Source organism: Aegilops tauschii, chromosome 4 (assembly GCF_002575655.3).
Source record: "Aegilops tauschii subsp. strangulata cultivar AL8/78 chromosome 4, Aet v6.0, whole genome shotgun sequence".
Taxonomy (NCBI): Eukaryota; Viridiplantae; Streptophyta; class Magnoliopsida; order Poales; family Poaceae; genus Aegilops; species Aegilops tauschii.
Genome location: NC_053038.3, coordinates 132,337,083 through 132,349,659, shown reverse-complemented (window position 1 = coordinate 132,349,659; position 12,577 = coordinate 132,337,083).

The window sequence follows — 12,577 nt, the reverse complement described above, 5'->3', positions numbered from 1 at the left end:
CACTTTAAGTCGGTTAGGGTCTCAGCGTAAGCCGGTGCCACCTAATATTTTCCTGGATATTCTGCTTAACCCTTCTGTCAAATTACCTACGGAGGAGGATCTTGCTGTTTCTGACCCGGAAGCACAATTGGTGGCGGCTCTTCATGCCATTCCTAATTGGACAGTTCCGTATTTGGCTTACATGACCCGGGGTGAGTTGCCTGAGGATGAGATTTTGGCCAGGCAGATAACCCGGCGATCTAAGTCAATGACGATTGTTAATGGGGAGTTGCACCATTGCAGTGTCACAGGGGCGTTTTAATGTTGCGTCTCTCGTGAAGAAGGTTGTGAGATTCTGCGAGAGATTCACGAAGGAGATTGTGGTCATCATGCCGTCTCTAAATCTCTCATAGACAAGGCTTTTCGTCATGGGTTTTATTGGTTGACGGCTCATGCTGATGCTGAGGATCTGGTCAGTAAATGTGATGGTTGCCAGAAGTTTTCATGACGAGCTCATGTGCCGGCTCAAGAGTTGAGGATGATTCCAATTACTTAGCCGTTTATGACCTGGGGGCTTGATATGGTTGGGCCTTTCAAGAGGTCCAAAGATAAGAAGACCCACCTTTTGGTGGCTGTTGACAAGTTTACTAAATGGGTTGAAGCAGAGCCGGTTAGCAAGTGTGATGCAGCAACGGCGGTTCAATTCATCAAGAAGGTGATTTTCCGTTTTAGCTTTCCCCACAGCATTATAACAGATAATGGCACTAATCTGTCTAAAGGTGTTATGAAAGAATTTTGTCAACAAGAGCATATTCGACTTGACGTTTCCTCCGTGGCTCACCCCCAGTCCAATGGTCAAGCGGAACGAGCTAATCAAGAAATTCTTCGAGGCATCAAGCCCCGACTTATGGTTCCTTTGCAACGAACGCCGGGTTGTTGGGTGGAGGAGTTACCCTCAGTGTTATGGAGTATCAATACAACCCCCAACAGATCTACGGGTTACACACCTTTCTTCATGGTTTATGGAGCAGAGGCGGTTCTCCCTAGTGACATCCGTCACGATTCACCCCGTGTGGCGGCTTATGTTGACGCTAATAATGAAAGGGCATGTCAGGATGCACTTGACCTGTTGGATGAGGAGTGTGACCTCGCGGCGGCTCGTTTAGTGATTTATCAACAAGACCTACGTCGTTATCACAGCCGCCGGGTCAAAACCAGAACCTTTCAAGAAGGCGACTTGGTGCTCCGGCTTATCCAGGATCAAACTGATATGCATAAACTATCACCGCCTTGGGAAGGACCTTTTGTGGTCAGCAAGAATCTACATAATGGGTCATACTACCTTATCAACGTTCGAGACCACAAGGACTCACGCACATCGGAGGAGGAGACCCGTCGGTCATGGAATATTGCTCATCTTCGGCCCTACTATACTTGAGCCACCGGCTCTCATGATGTACATAGTTTGATGACGTATATATTATAAACAGTATAATAAAGCCGGCATCCCTGATAATTCAGGGCCTCTCTCGTTTCACTTCTTTGAAGCTGAGTCTTTATCATTGTCTTACATGTTCACTTAAGAGGCTTGATGCCCAAATTACAGGGATCAAAGAGAGTTGGATGCACAGCACAGCTCAAACATAGGTCCCCGACGAGCACACCTCATCAATATGTCACTTGGGGGCTTCCTGTTCAAACATAGGTGTATTCACCAAAGAGAACATAGCATTACTACCCTCTTGACCAGGTTATCTTGTTCAAACATAGGTGTATTCACCAAAGAGGACATAACCTTTCCAGGTCATCCTACGTGTATACCAGCTGCTTCTTCATCATGTAATCCTGATTGACCCGCCGAATTCTTAACAATCAATCTTTTATGGTGTATTCACCAAAGATCCTGAGCTTGTTAAGGTTAAAACACCAGTTTGTCATGTGAGAGCATGGCTTACAGATAGTTAGGATAGATCCAGGCTCATAAGCCGTCTTCCTTGAAACTTGGATAAATCTGCCTGTGATGCACGATGCTACTCCGACCCCGCGTACTCCTGATAAGTCTATCTTTAAATAAGACCTGAACTTATCTGGGTTCAAATGTCGATTGGGTCAAGTGAGAGCCGGCTCACGGAAAGCGCGTACCTTCCAGTGGCCATCAGGCTAGTTTCATTGAAGAAGAAACTTTGGCTTGGCGGCCTGCAAAAGCCTCGATTTTTTTATTTCTTATTTTTCTTTATATAATCTATTTTTTGGCCATATGGTTTCTCCAAATCGGGCCAAGCTGCCCTATTTATGTCTCATATTTGAAGCATCTTTGGGTCTTTGCAACCCGCCAGGATGGTAGACTCTAAGTCGCCAGAGAATAATGATCTTATGATTGGATTTATAGCTCTAAAAATTCTAACTGCATGGATCTGATAAGCCAACAGTCTAAGTACGTACCACAGGTACGATTATTTATTTAACAAATTATCTCAACATTGTGGTTAGACCAGCCCTGGTTATGGACTATCTGTCCCAGTGGTTTCAATTGGGTATCATGACCCGCCCGGCGGTAAACCGCCAGGGCACTTGTGATTTGTTTGTGTGCAGGGTAATGTTCAATCTGAGCTGCATAAATCAACGCTGTCATAAGCATACAGTGATAGTTTCTTAAACTGGTAGATCAGCAGTATTGCGCAAATCAGAAACGTGCATCAGGGCTCGGCGGATTAAAGTTTCACTACCCTATTACATGACTCTGTGAGCCAAACAAGATCAAGTGTTTTCAAAGGATCAAATATATAAACCGCCCGGCGGTTCACTCTTCTTGGCCTTGCTGGCTTGAGGCTTCCGGATCATCCTTCTCTGGTTCTTCGTCCTCCTCTACTGTCTTGAAATTTGGTGATGACCAGTCGATGCCAGACAAGGCTTGAAATTCAGCTTCATCATCAATAAGTTTAGACGGTTCAACTTCAGGGGCGAAAGTATGCTTATGGATTGGGGGTATTAGATCCATCACTTTGTAAGCTGACGTGGGCATCTTCTGATTCTCCCTATTATAGGTCGGGTGGTATTTTGAAAGGTCCGTGTCATTTGCAATCGGAGTCGCCATCGGACGTATTTCTCTCACGCAAGCAGCAAAGTCCTTCTGATCAAATGGGGTGCCATCTTGTTTCAAGCTTGGGTATCCAGTAGCTACCACAGCCGGGTCTAGTTCTGGTACCCATGCTTTGGCCCAGCTCAAAGCTGTCACGGCGCCGGCTCTTGCAGATGATCGCTTCATCTCATCAATCCTAGCAGGCAGCACAGAAAGTTTTTTCGAGACATCTATCAAAAGAGTAGGTGCTTGATTAGTCGGAGAAATTGTGGCCAGTGCACGCTGAGCTCCAGTGTATAGCTGTTCAACAAGTGTGTACACATCCTTGAGCTTCACAAGCATATCTTGGTTAAGATTGCTGCTCCTGGGACCTGAGTAAGTCATAGATTGGTTAGAGGCGGTTTATACTATCAAGGAAAAGATTCACTTTTGATGATTACCAAGGCGACTCACCAAAGATAGTAGAAACCATCTGGGATACACAGTGTTTTAAACCAGTGAGCTCAGTGGTCACCTTTTGAAGAGCCACTTCCGCTTTTTCAGCTCGCTGCGTCAAAGCAGTCTTTTCTTGAGCCCAAGTGTTTCTCTCCGCCTCAAAACTGGTCTTCAGCTTTTTTGTTTCAGCCACGCTAAATTGGAATTTTGACTCAGCTTTCTGGGTCTCAGATTCTTGATTCTCTAGCCGGGTCTCTGCATCAGCCAATTGTGATTGAAGTTCAGCAGTGGCATCCTGTACAAGCACAGAGTTGCAAAAACATTCATATCCGGGTTACAGGAATGTAAGTCCCAAGTACTTTGCAAGCAACAACACTTGGCACGTGGGGGCTAATGCCTGCCGAAATATTCTTCATACAACGATTCATGACAGTAAGTCCCAAGCACTTTGCAAGCAAGAGTACTTGGCACTTGGGGGCTAATGCATATCGCTTGTGTCTCCTTACTGCTTTATGATAACCCGGTTGTGTCGTAAACAATCACAGCCGGGTTATGGGGGCTATGCAGGTAAGCTCTCTTTATAAACAATGTGAACAGGACTAGCTCATTCATGCAGATTTAACCGGCCCTTGGGGACTATGGATGCAAAGTTAATTGTTTAAAATCTTGTTCAACTATAAAGACGAAAGCCGGCCTTGGAAGGATTCTACAAAGATGTTCATGGTTCTTCTAAAGTCTACAGTGTATTTAATTTGATCATACCCAGTAGACTTGGGGGCTGGCAAGGTGGACATAACTTATTTAAGCAGGAATTCATACCTCATATTTTTTATGCATCTGCTTCACCATATCGATTTCACGATCGCGGCTGGAGTGTACTTGGTTGAGGTAGCCAGAGAGTACTTCACTGCTGCTCAATTTCGCATAGTGGGAGACATCAAACCTCACTTTCCGCCTTTCAATGACCTCTTGTTTGGCGGAGTGCTTGGCCAAGACAGTTGGATTTCCCAGTTCTGTAAAGTCGGTGCCAGTGATCATAACGTCATCGGTATGAGTCTCTGACGGCTTAAGTGGGCTTGATGATTCGGTACTCAAAGGATTGAGTTTTGTTTCGTCGTCGGAGAGGTCAGGAATTTCTGGTGGAACATCATAGGCAGGGTCTTCTGGTTGCTTTTCAGAGACATCTGGTGCTGGAACTTGCTGCTCCGGTTCAACGATTTTTGGATCTTCAGTCGGCTTGGTCACCTTTGTCTTCTTACTAGGCTTTGCTTGGCCACTGCACGGGTTATGACAAGTCAGTACAATTATAAAAGTATAAGGAGGTACAGAATAAGAGTAATTGTTGTCACCCAGGAGCAGTTTTGAAAGCCGGCAGCTGGGTCTGTGATGAATCACCGGAGGAAGAGCGAGAAACCTCCTGGTAGTTTGAATCAGAAGAATTAAGTGGCTGGCGAATGAGGCCCGCCAGCGGGTTAAATGAGTTTAAGTTCGGAAGGACCTCGTTTTGACGTTTCTGTCGAACTGGAGTATTTGGTAAGCCAGAGGATAATTCTTCACCTCCATTGTTCCGAGTCTGTCGCCGGTTCTCGTGCTGTTGTTGCTTCAAAAGAAAGTGAGGATCCAAATGAGCTAAGGGGTGTGAAAAGCTTACTTTCTGGGTTACTTGTCGAATTTTCTGTCTTTGTAAAGGTGCTGAGCTGGAGGAAATAATAGTTACCTCTTCTTCAACTGCTTGGCTGGTCCCCGTGTCATCCTGATAATAATCAGTGTCAATAAGATAATTGAAAAAGGAACCAAGGGAGTCAAGGGCTACCTCCGACTCAGAGCTGTCATTCAGTTCAAACATATCAGAAGCACTTAGTTTCTTCTTAGATTTCTTGACGGTTTTCTTGGCAGCTCTGGCCTTTTTGGCAGCTTCATGGTCACATTGTTTTTTCCAGAAATCAGAGTCAGCCTGTGGAAGTCATCAAAATTGAGTTAATAAAAAATATATGTGTGATGAGGTAAAAGTAAGTAATTTGGTGACTTACATCAGGTGGCGGGTTAAGTTTGCAGAAAGGGTTCAAACCCACTTGGCTGCAGTCTTCCCCATCTTCATTCAGAAGGGTCTTTGTCATTTCATTGATTGCCTCGTCAGTTAAACGCATGGGGCTGTGGCGCAGTGGATCCTTTGTACCGCCCGTGTAAGTACACATTAAGCCGGGCCGGCGGCTCAAGGGTATGATTCGCCAGGAAACCCAGCACCGAACCAAATCAATACCAGTTAACCCATTTCCCAGGAGAGCTTTGACCTTCGCAATAGTGGGGGCAAGTTTTTTACGTTCAGCAGCGGTAAGCTTTCCGGGAAGATGATGCTTTGAGTCAAGGCGTTGGACACGATAACCCGGCAATGGATTTTCGTCAGCCGGAGAGGTATCTTTGCAATAAAACCATGTCTGATTCCAATCCTTGGGGTGACTCGGCAATCGTTGGGGAAGATGGCATCTCTTCTTTGTTGAATTGAGATTCCGCCAAGTTCCAAGATGGGTCCGTTCGTAAACTCGTTTTGGCGGTTTAAATAAAAATGTACCCTGAAGAGTTCGACACTGGGCTCCTCTTGAAGGTATACTTCGCAGAAGACTTGAAAGTTCCAGATGTTTGACACGAATTGGGTCCGATGTCTTGAGGATGGAGTTGAAAGAAGTGCAGGACGTCTCGGAAAAATTTAGAACCGGGCGGTGAGAAGCCCTCATTCATGTGATCAGTAAAAACAATGACTTCGTCATCCTTTGGCTGAGGTCTTTCTTCGCCTGGATCAGGGGCGCGGTAATGCATGACATTCTTTGCTGGTAAAAAGCTGACTTTGACAAAGTCTCTGAGTGTGTTCTCAGTGACAATGGAGGGAACCCAGTTACATGAAGTGACTGTCTTTGGCGGCATTGTGAAGAGGGAAGCCTAAAGGAAAGAAAAAATTTGCCGGTTCAAATTGATTCATTAAGCCGGAAGTAAAAAGTTACAGTATATATTCAGAATGGCAGCCTAAATGGGGCCTAATGATATATGGGTAATTAATAAGCCGGTGATGTAAGCCGCCATGACAAGCACTGGTATTTAAGATCTGACAAGAGTGAATTTTACTAAGTGTTGGGACAAACAGGTTTCACAGATTGGAGCTATAAGATTGGATCTGCAGCAGTTCAAAAAAATGAAATAAAATCTAAACCTAAGGTGGCGACAGCAGAAAAGTTGGGATGCCCAGATGAGATCTATTGCAATGAGGATATATTCTGATATCAAAAAACAAGTGCTAAAAATGCTACCGCACAAGATTCGTGTCGTTTTGAGATCAAAACTATGCAATCTAAGAAAGAGAGGGAGGAACGGTGATGAACGCCGACGAACAGGGAAACCCTAAGGCAGATCTATTAAGAGGAAAAGTGAATGCTTACCGACGCTGATGAACAGCGGAGGGGTGCCACGATGTTCTGGTTCGTTCAGGGTGATGCAGTGGCCGGAGTTGAAGTAGTGTACGAAGGTCGACGGCGGCGGAGCTCGGGCGCGCTGGAGCGTTGCGAGGAAGAAGACAAAGGCGAGAAGGCAAAGGGGGAGAATGAAAAGAGGACCCGTGGCCCTATTTATAAGGCTGAAGGGATAAGTGGCATGTGCGGGAATCGAGGAGACAAGAAAATGGATATGTGATGGCGCGAGCGCCTCGATTTTTGGAGGTTCATTAAAAGAGAAGATTTATTAAGATTTGGGCCGTATGTACTATTAATAACAGGTGACGTCACGGCGGATTACCGCAATCTCAGGGGATGATGTCATGGCGGGTTACATATCTCACAAGAAGATGAAGAAGGATTTTTTCTATGTGTTGAAAATTGACATGAACAAGTTCAAATCAACCTGGGGCCTAATGTTGGGGATATGACTATTGGATATGACCCGCCCAGGAGGGGCCGGGTTATCCCAATGGCGATTCATAAACCAAGTCCATGAATATGTTGAAGATGGCGGTTCATGTAGTAGGCTTATTAAGGGCCCAAAACCCAAAGGCGGTTTAAGGCCCGTAAGTATAAACCGCCATGTATATGTGACTTGTATTGTAAGGCATGTAAGATAAGTCACCGGGCCGGACACGTTTGTATGAGTCGGCCGGGACTCTGTAAGCCGCGGGGCGTCAACCCGTGTATATAAGGGGACGACCCGCATCGGCTTAGGGCAACAAACAACAAATCGAAAGCCAGGCTAAGCGTATTCACTCCCTGGTAATCGAAACCCCAACAATACCACCTCAAACTGGATTAGGCTTTTACCTTCGCCGCAAGGGGCCGAACCATTATAAACTCCTCGTGTCCTTTGTCCTGTTTAACCCCTTTAAGCTAACCCCATCGCGATGGCTCCACAACTAAGTCCTTCCTCTAGGACATCTGCCGTGACAATTCCACGATAGATACACCTCCCAAAATGTTTTTATCTCTAATTTTTTGCTTTGAGCTCTGGCACCTCTACAAATCCCTACTTCCCTCTGCGAAGGGCCTTTCTTTTACTTTATGCAATTTTTATTTTTTGAAATTTGAATCTCCATCTTCTCTCATAAAAAGCACCAACTATGAGGCAATATGATCATGCTCAAGTATTGGGTGTAGTTAATATTCAAGTGTGTTTCATGAATGGATCAATGTTTGAGTATCTAAATTATTATGTCAAAGACATGGTTGCTTGTTTTAGCGTTGATATTTTGAAAGACATGGTTGCTTGTTGATATGCTTGAGTATCTAAATTATTATGTCAAAACTAGACTATTGCTTTGAATCACATAAAAGTCCAAATGTCCATGCTATAAAGAAAAGAATATGTTATGACTTGATGAACAACACTCCACATCAAAAATTTTGTTTTTATCACTTATCTACTCGAGGAAGAGTAGGAGTTAAGCTTGGCGATGTTGATACGTCTCCAACATATCTATAATCTTTGGTTGTTCCATGCTATTTTATTATGAATCTTCGATGTTTTATAGTCATTTTCTGGTACTAACCTATTGACATAGTAGCAAGTGCCAGTTGCTGTATTTTCCATGTGTTTTACACCGCAGGAAATCAATATCAAACGGAGTCCAAATGCCACGAAACTCCCCGATGATTTTTTATGGGCCAGAAGGAAGGCAATGGGCCCTCGTTGCACCTGGGGGTGCCCCGAGGGGGGCACAACCCACCAGGGCACGCCAGGAGGCCCAGGCGCGCCCTGGAGGGTTGTGCCCACCTCGGGTGCCCCCCGGACCGCCTCTTTGCTCTATAAATACCATAATATTCCAGAAACCCTAGAACAAGCGTCGCAATATTCATCCAGCCGCCGCAGAGTCCAGAACCACCAGATCCAATCTAGACACCATCACGGAGGGGTTCACCACTTCCATTGGTGCCTCTCCGATGATGCATGAGTAGTCCTTTGTAGACCTTCGGGTCCGTAGTTAGTAGCTAGATGGCTTTATCTCTCTCTTACTGGATTCTCAATACAATAGTCTCTTGGAGATCCATATGATGTAACTCTTTTGTGGTGTGTTTGTTGGGATCTGATGAACTTTGAGTTTATGATCAGTCATATATTTTTATATCCATGAAAGTTATTTGAGTTTCTTTGATCTCTTATATGCATGATCTCTTATAGCCTCGTATTTCTTCTCCGATATTTGGGTTTTGTTTGGCCAACTTGATCTATTTATCTTGCAATGGGAAGAGGTGCCCGGTAGTGGGTTTGATCTTACGGTGCTCGATCCCAGTGACAGAAGGGGAGACGACACGTATGTATCGTTGCTACTAAGGATAAAAAGACAAGATCTATATCTACCACCATATAGATAAACAGATCTTGTCTACATCATGTCATCGTTCTTATTGCATTACTCCATTTTTCCATGAACTTAATACACTAGATGCATGCTGGATAGCGGTCGATGTGTGGAGTAATAGTAGTAGATGCAGGCAGGAGTCGGTCTACTAATCTTGGACGTGATGCCTATGTAATGATCATTGCATGGATATCGTCATAATTATTTGATGTTCTATCAATTCCCAACAGTAATTTGTTTACCCACCGTTTGCTATTTTTCTCGAGAGAAGCCACTAGTGAAACCTACGGCCCCGGGGCCTTCTTTCTCATATATTTGCCTTGCGATCTACTTTTCCTTTGTATTTTTATTCAGATCTATTTAACCAAAAAATACAAAAATACCTTGCTGCATTTTATCTTTATTTATTTTATCTGGCGTTCGATCTATCAATCTACTACAACTTTCTCCCGTCAGCTTGCCAATTTCTGGCGCCGTTACCCGAAAGGGATTGACAACCCCTTTAACACGTCGGGTTGCGAGGTGTTGTTATTTGTGTGCAGGTGCTGTTTACGTTGTGTTGCTTGGTTCTCCTACTGATTCGATACCTTGGTTTCATAACTGAGGGAAATACTCTACGATCGCTGTGCTACATCATCCCTCCCTCTCCGGGGAAATACCGACGTAGTTCCAGCTACCATCACTAGCTCCCATACATTGTTTAGCTCAAACTGTTGAAGCTCTTCTTGCATAGCTTGAATCCATTCAGGTTCCATGAAGGCTTCATCAACTTTCTTGGGTTCAGATATAGAGACAAATGCAAAGTGCCCATAGAAATTTGCTAGCTGTGTTGCTCTTGAACGAGTGAATGGACCAGGTGCATTGATGTTATCAATTATCTTCTCAATCTGGACCTCATTTGCAATGCGAGGATGTACTGGACGAAGGTTTTGCCCTTGCTGATCATTGTCTTCATCTTCAGCATTGGCTTCAGGCTGAGCAGTGTCTTCATGCTGATTAGGTGCAGAAATGATGATTTCCTCTTCAGCCTGTTCCTCTGAAGGTATGATTTCTCCAGTACCCATAAGCTTGATAGACTCACTTGGTGTAGCTCCATCTAGCACATTTGGCAGGTGCTCTCTTTGCGAGCCGTTAGTCTCATCAAAACGCACATCCACAGTTTCAACCACCTTGTAGTGAAAGAGGTTGAAGACTCCGGAGGAGTGCGGATCCTTTCTGTAACCAAGCATAAAACCTTCATGTGCTTTCAGTGCGAATTTTGAAGTGTGATGTGGATCCTTCATCCAACACCTAGCACCAAAGACTCTGAAATAGCTGATGTTTAGCTTCTTACCAGTCAAGAGCTCATATGATGTCTTCTTTAGGAACTTGTGAAGATAAACACGGTTGATGATGTGGCATGCAGTATCAATGGCTTCAGGCCAGAATTTCCTTGGAGTCTTTGATACGTCCATTTTGCATCATGCTTTTATATCGACATTTATTGCATTATGGGCTGTTATTACACATTATGTCACAATATTATGCCTATCTCTCTTATTTTACAAGGTTTACATGAAGAGGGAGAATGCCGACAGCTGGAATTTTGGGCTGGAAAAGGAGCAAATATTAGAGACCTATTCTACACAACTCCAAAAGTCCTGAAACTTCACGGAAGTCATTTTTGGAAATTATAAAAAATATTGAGCGAAGAAAATACCAGAGGGGGCCCACACCCTGGCCACGAAGGTGGGAGGCGCGCCCTACCCCCCCTGGGCGCGCCCCTGCCTCGTGGGCCCCCTGGCAGGCCTCCGGTGCCCATCTTCTGCTATATGAAGTCTTTCATCCGAGAAAAAATCATAAGCAAGCTTTCGGGAAGAAACTCCGCCGCCACGAGGCGGAACCTTGGCAGAACCAATCTTGGGCTCCGGCAGAGCTGTTCTGCCGGGGAAACTTCCCTCCGGGAGGGGAAAATCATCGCCTTCGTCATCGCCAACGATCCTCTCATTGGGAGGGGGTCAATCTCCATCAACATCTTCACCAGCACCATCTCCTCTAAAACCCTAGTTCATCTCTTGTATCCAATCTTTGTCCCAAAGCCTCAGATTGGTACCTGTGGGTTGCTAGTAGTGTTGATTACTCCTTGTAGTTGATGCTAGTTGGTTTATTTGGTCGAAGATCATATGTTCAGATCCATTATGCATATTAATACCCCTCTGATTATGAACATGAATATGATTTGTGACTAGTTACGTTTGTTCCTGAGGACATGGGAGAAGTCTTGCTATTAGTAGTCATGTGAATTTGGTATTCGTTCGATATTTTGATGAGATGTATGGTGTCTCTCCTCTAGTGGTGTTATGTGAACGTCGACTACATGACACTTCACCGTTGTTTGGGCCTAGAGGAAGGCATTGGGAAGTAATAAGTAGATGATGGGTTGCTAGAGTGATAGAAGCTTAAACCCTAGTTTATGCGTTGCTTCGTAAGGGGCTGATTTGGATCCATATGTTTCATGCTATGGTTAGGTTTACCTTAATACTTCTTTTGTAGTTGCGGATGCTTGCAATAGGAGTTAATCATAAGTGGGATGCTTGTCCAAGTAAGGACTGCACCCAAGCGCCGGTCCACCCACATATCAAATTATCAAAGTACCGAACGCGAATCATATGAACGTGATGAAAACTAGCTTGACGATAATTCCCATGTGTCCTCGGGAGCGTTTTACTTCATATAATAAATTGTCCAGGCTTGTCCTTTGCTACAAAAAGGATTGGGCCACCTTGCTGCACTTTATTTACACTTGTTACTTGCTACCCGTTACAAATTACCTTATCACAAAACTATCTATTACCGATAATTTCAGTGCTTGCAGAGAATACCTTGCCGAAAACCGCTTATCATTTCCTTCTGCTCCTCATTGGATTCGACACTCTTACTTATCGAAAGAACTACGATAGATCCCCTATACTTGTGGGTCATCAGTCTTGTACTCATCAAGCATCGTTCGTGCTATCTCAATGAGGGTTCTGTTCTTGCGTTCCACGATGCCATTCTACTGAGGTGTGTATTGAGCATAGAACTCATGTGTGATGCCCAATGTATCAAGATAAGTGTCGAGGCCGGTGTTCTTGAATTCTGTGCCGTTGTCACTTCTGATGTGCTTGATCATGATGCCATAGTTGGTCATGGCACGATTGGCGGATCGTCTGAGGACATCCTGCACTTCAGTCTTGTAGAGAATTATGTGCACCCATGTGTATCTTGAGTAATCA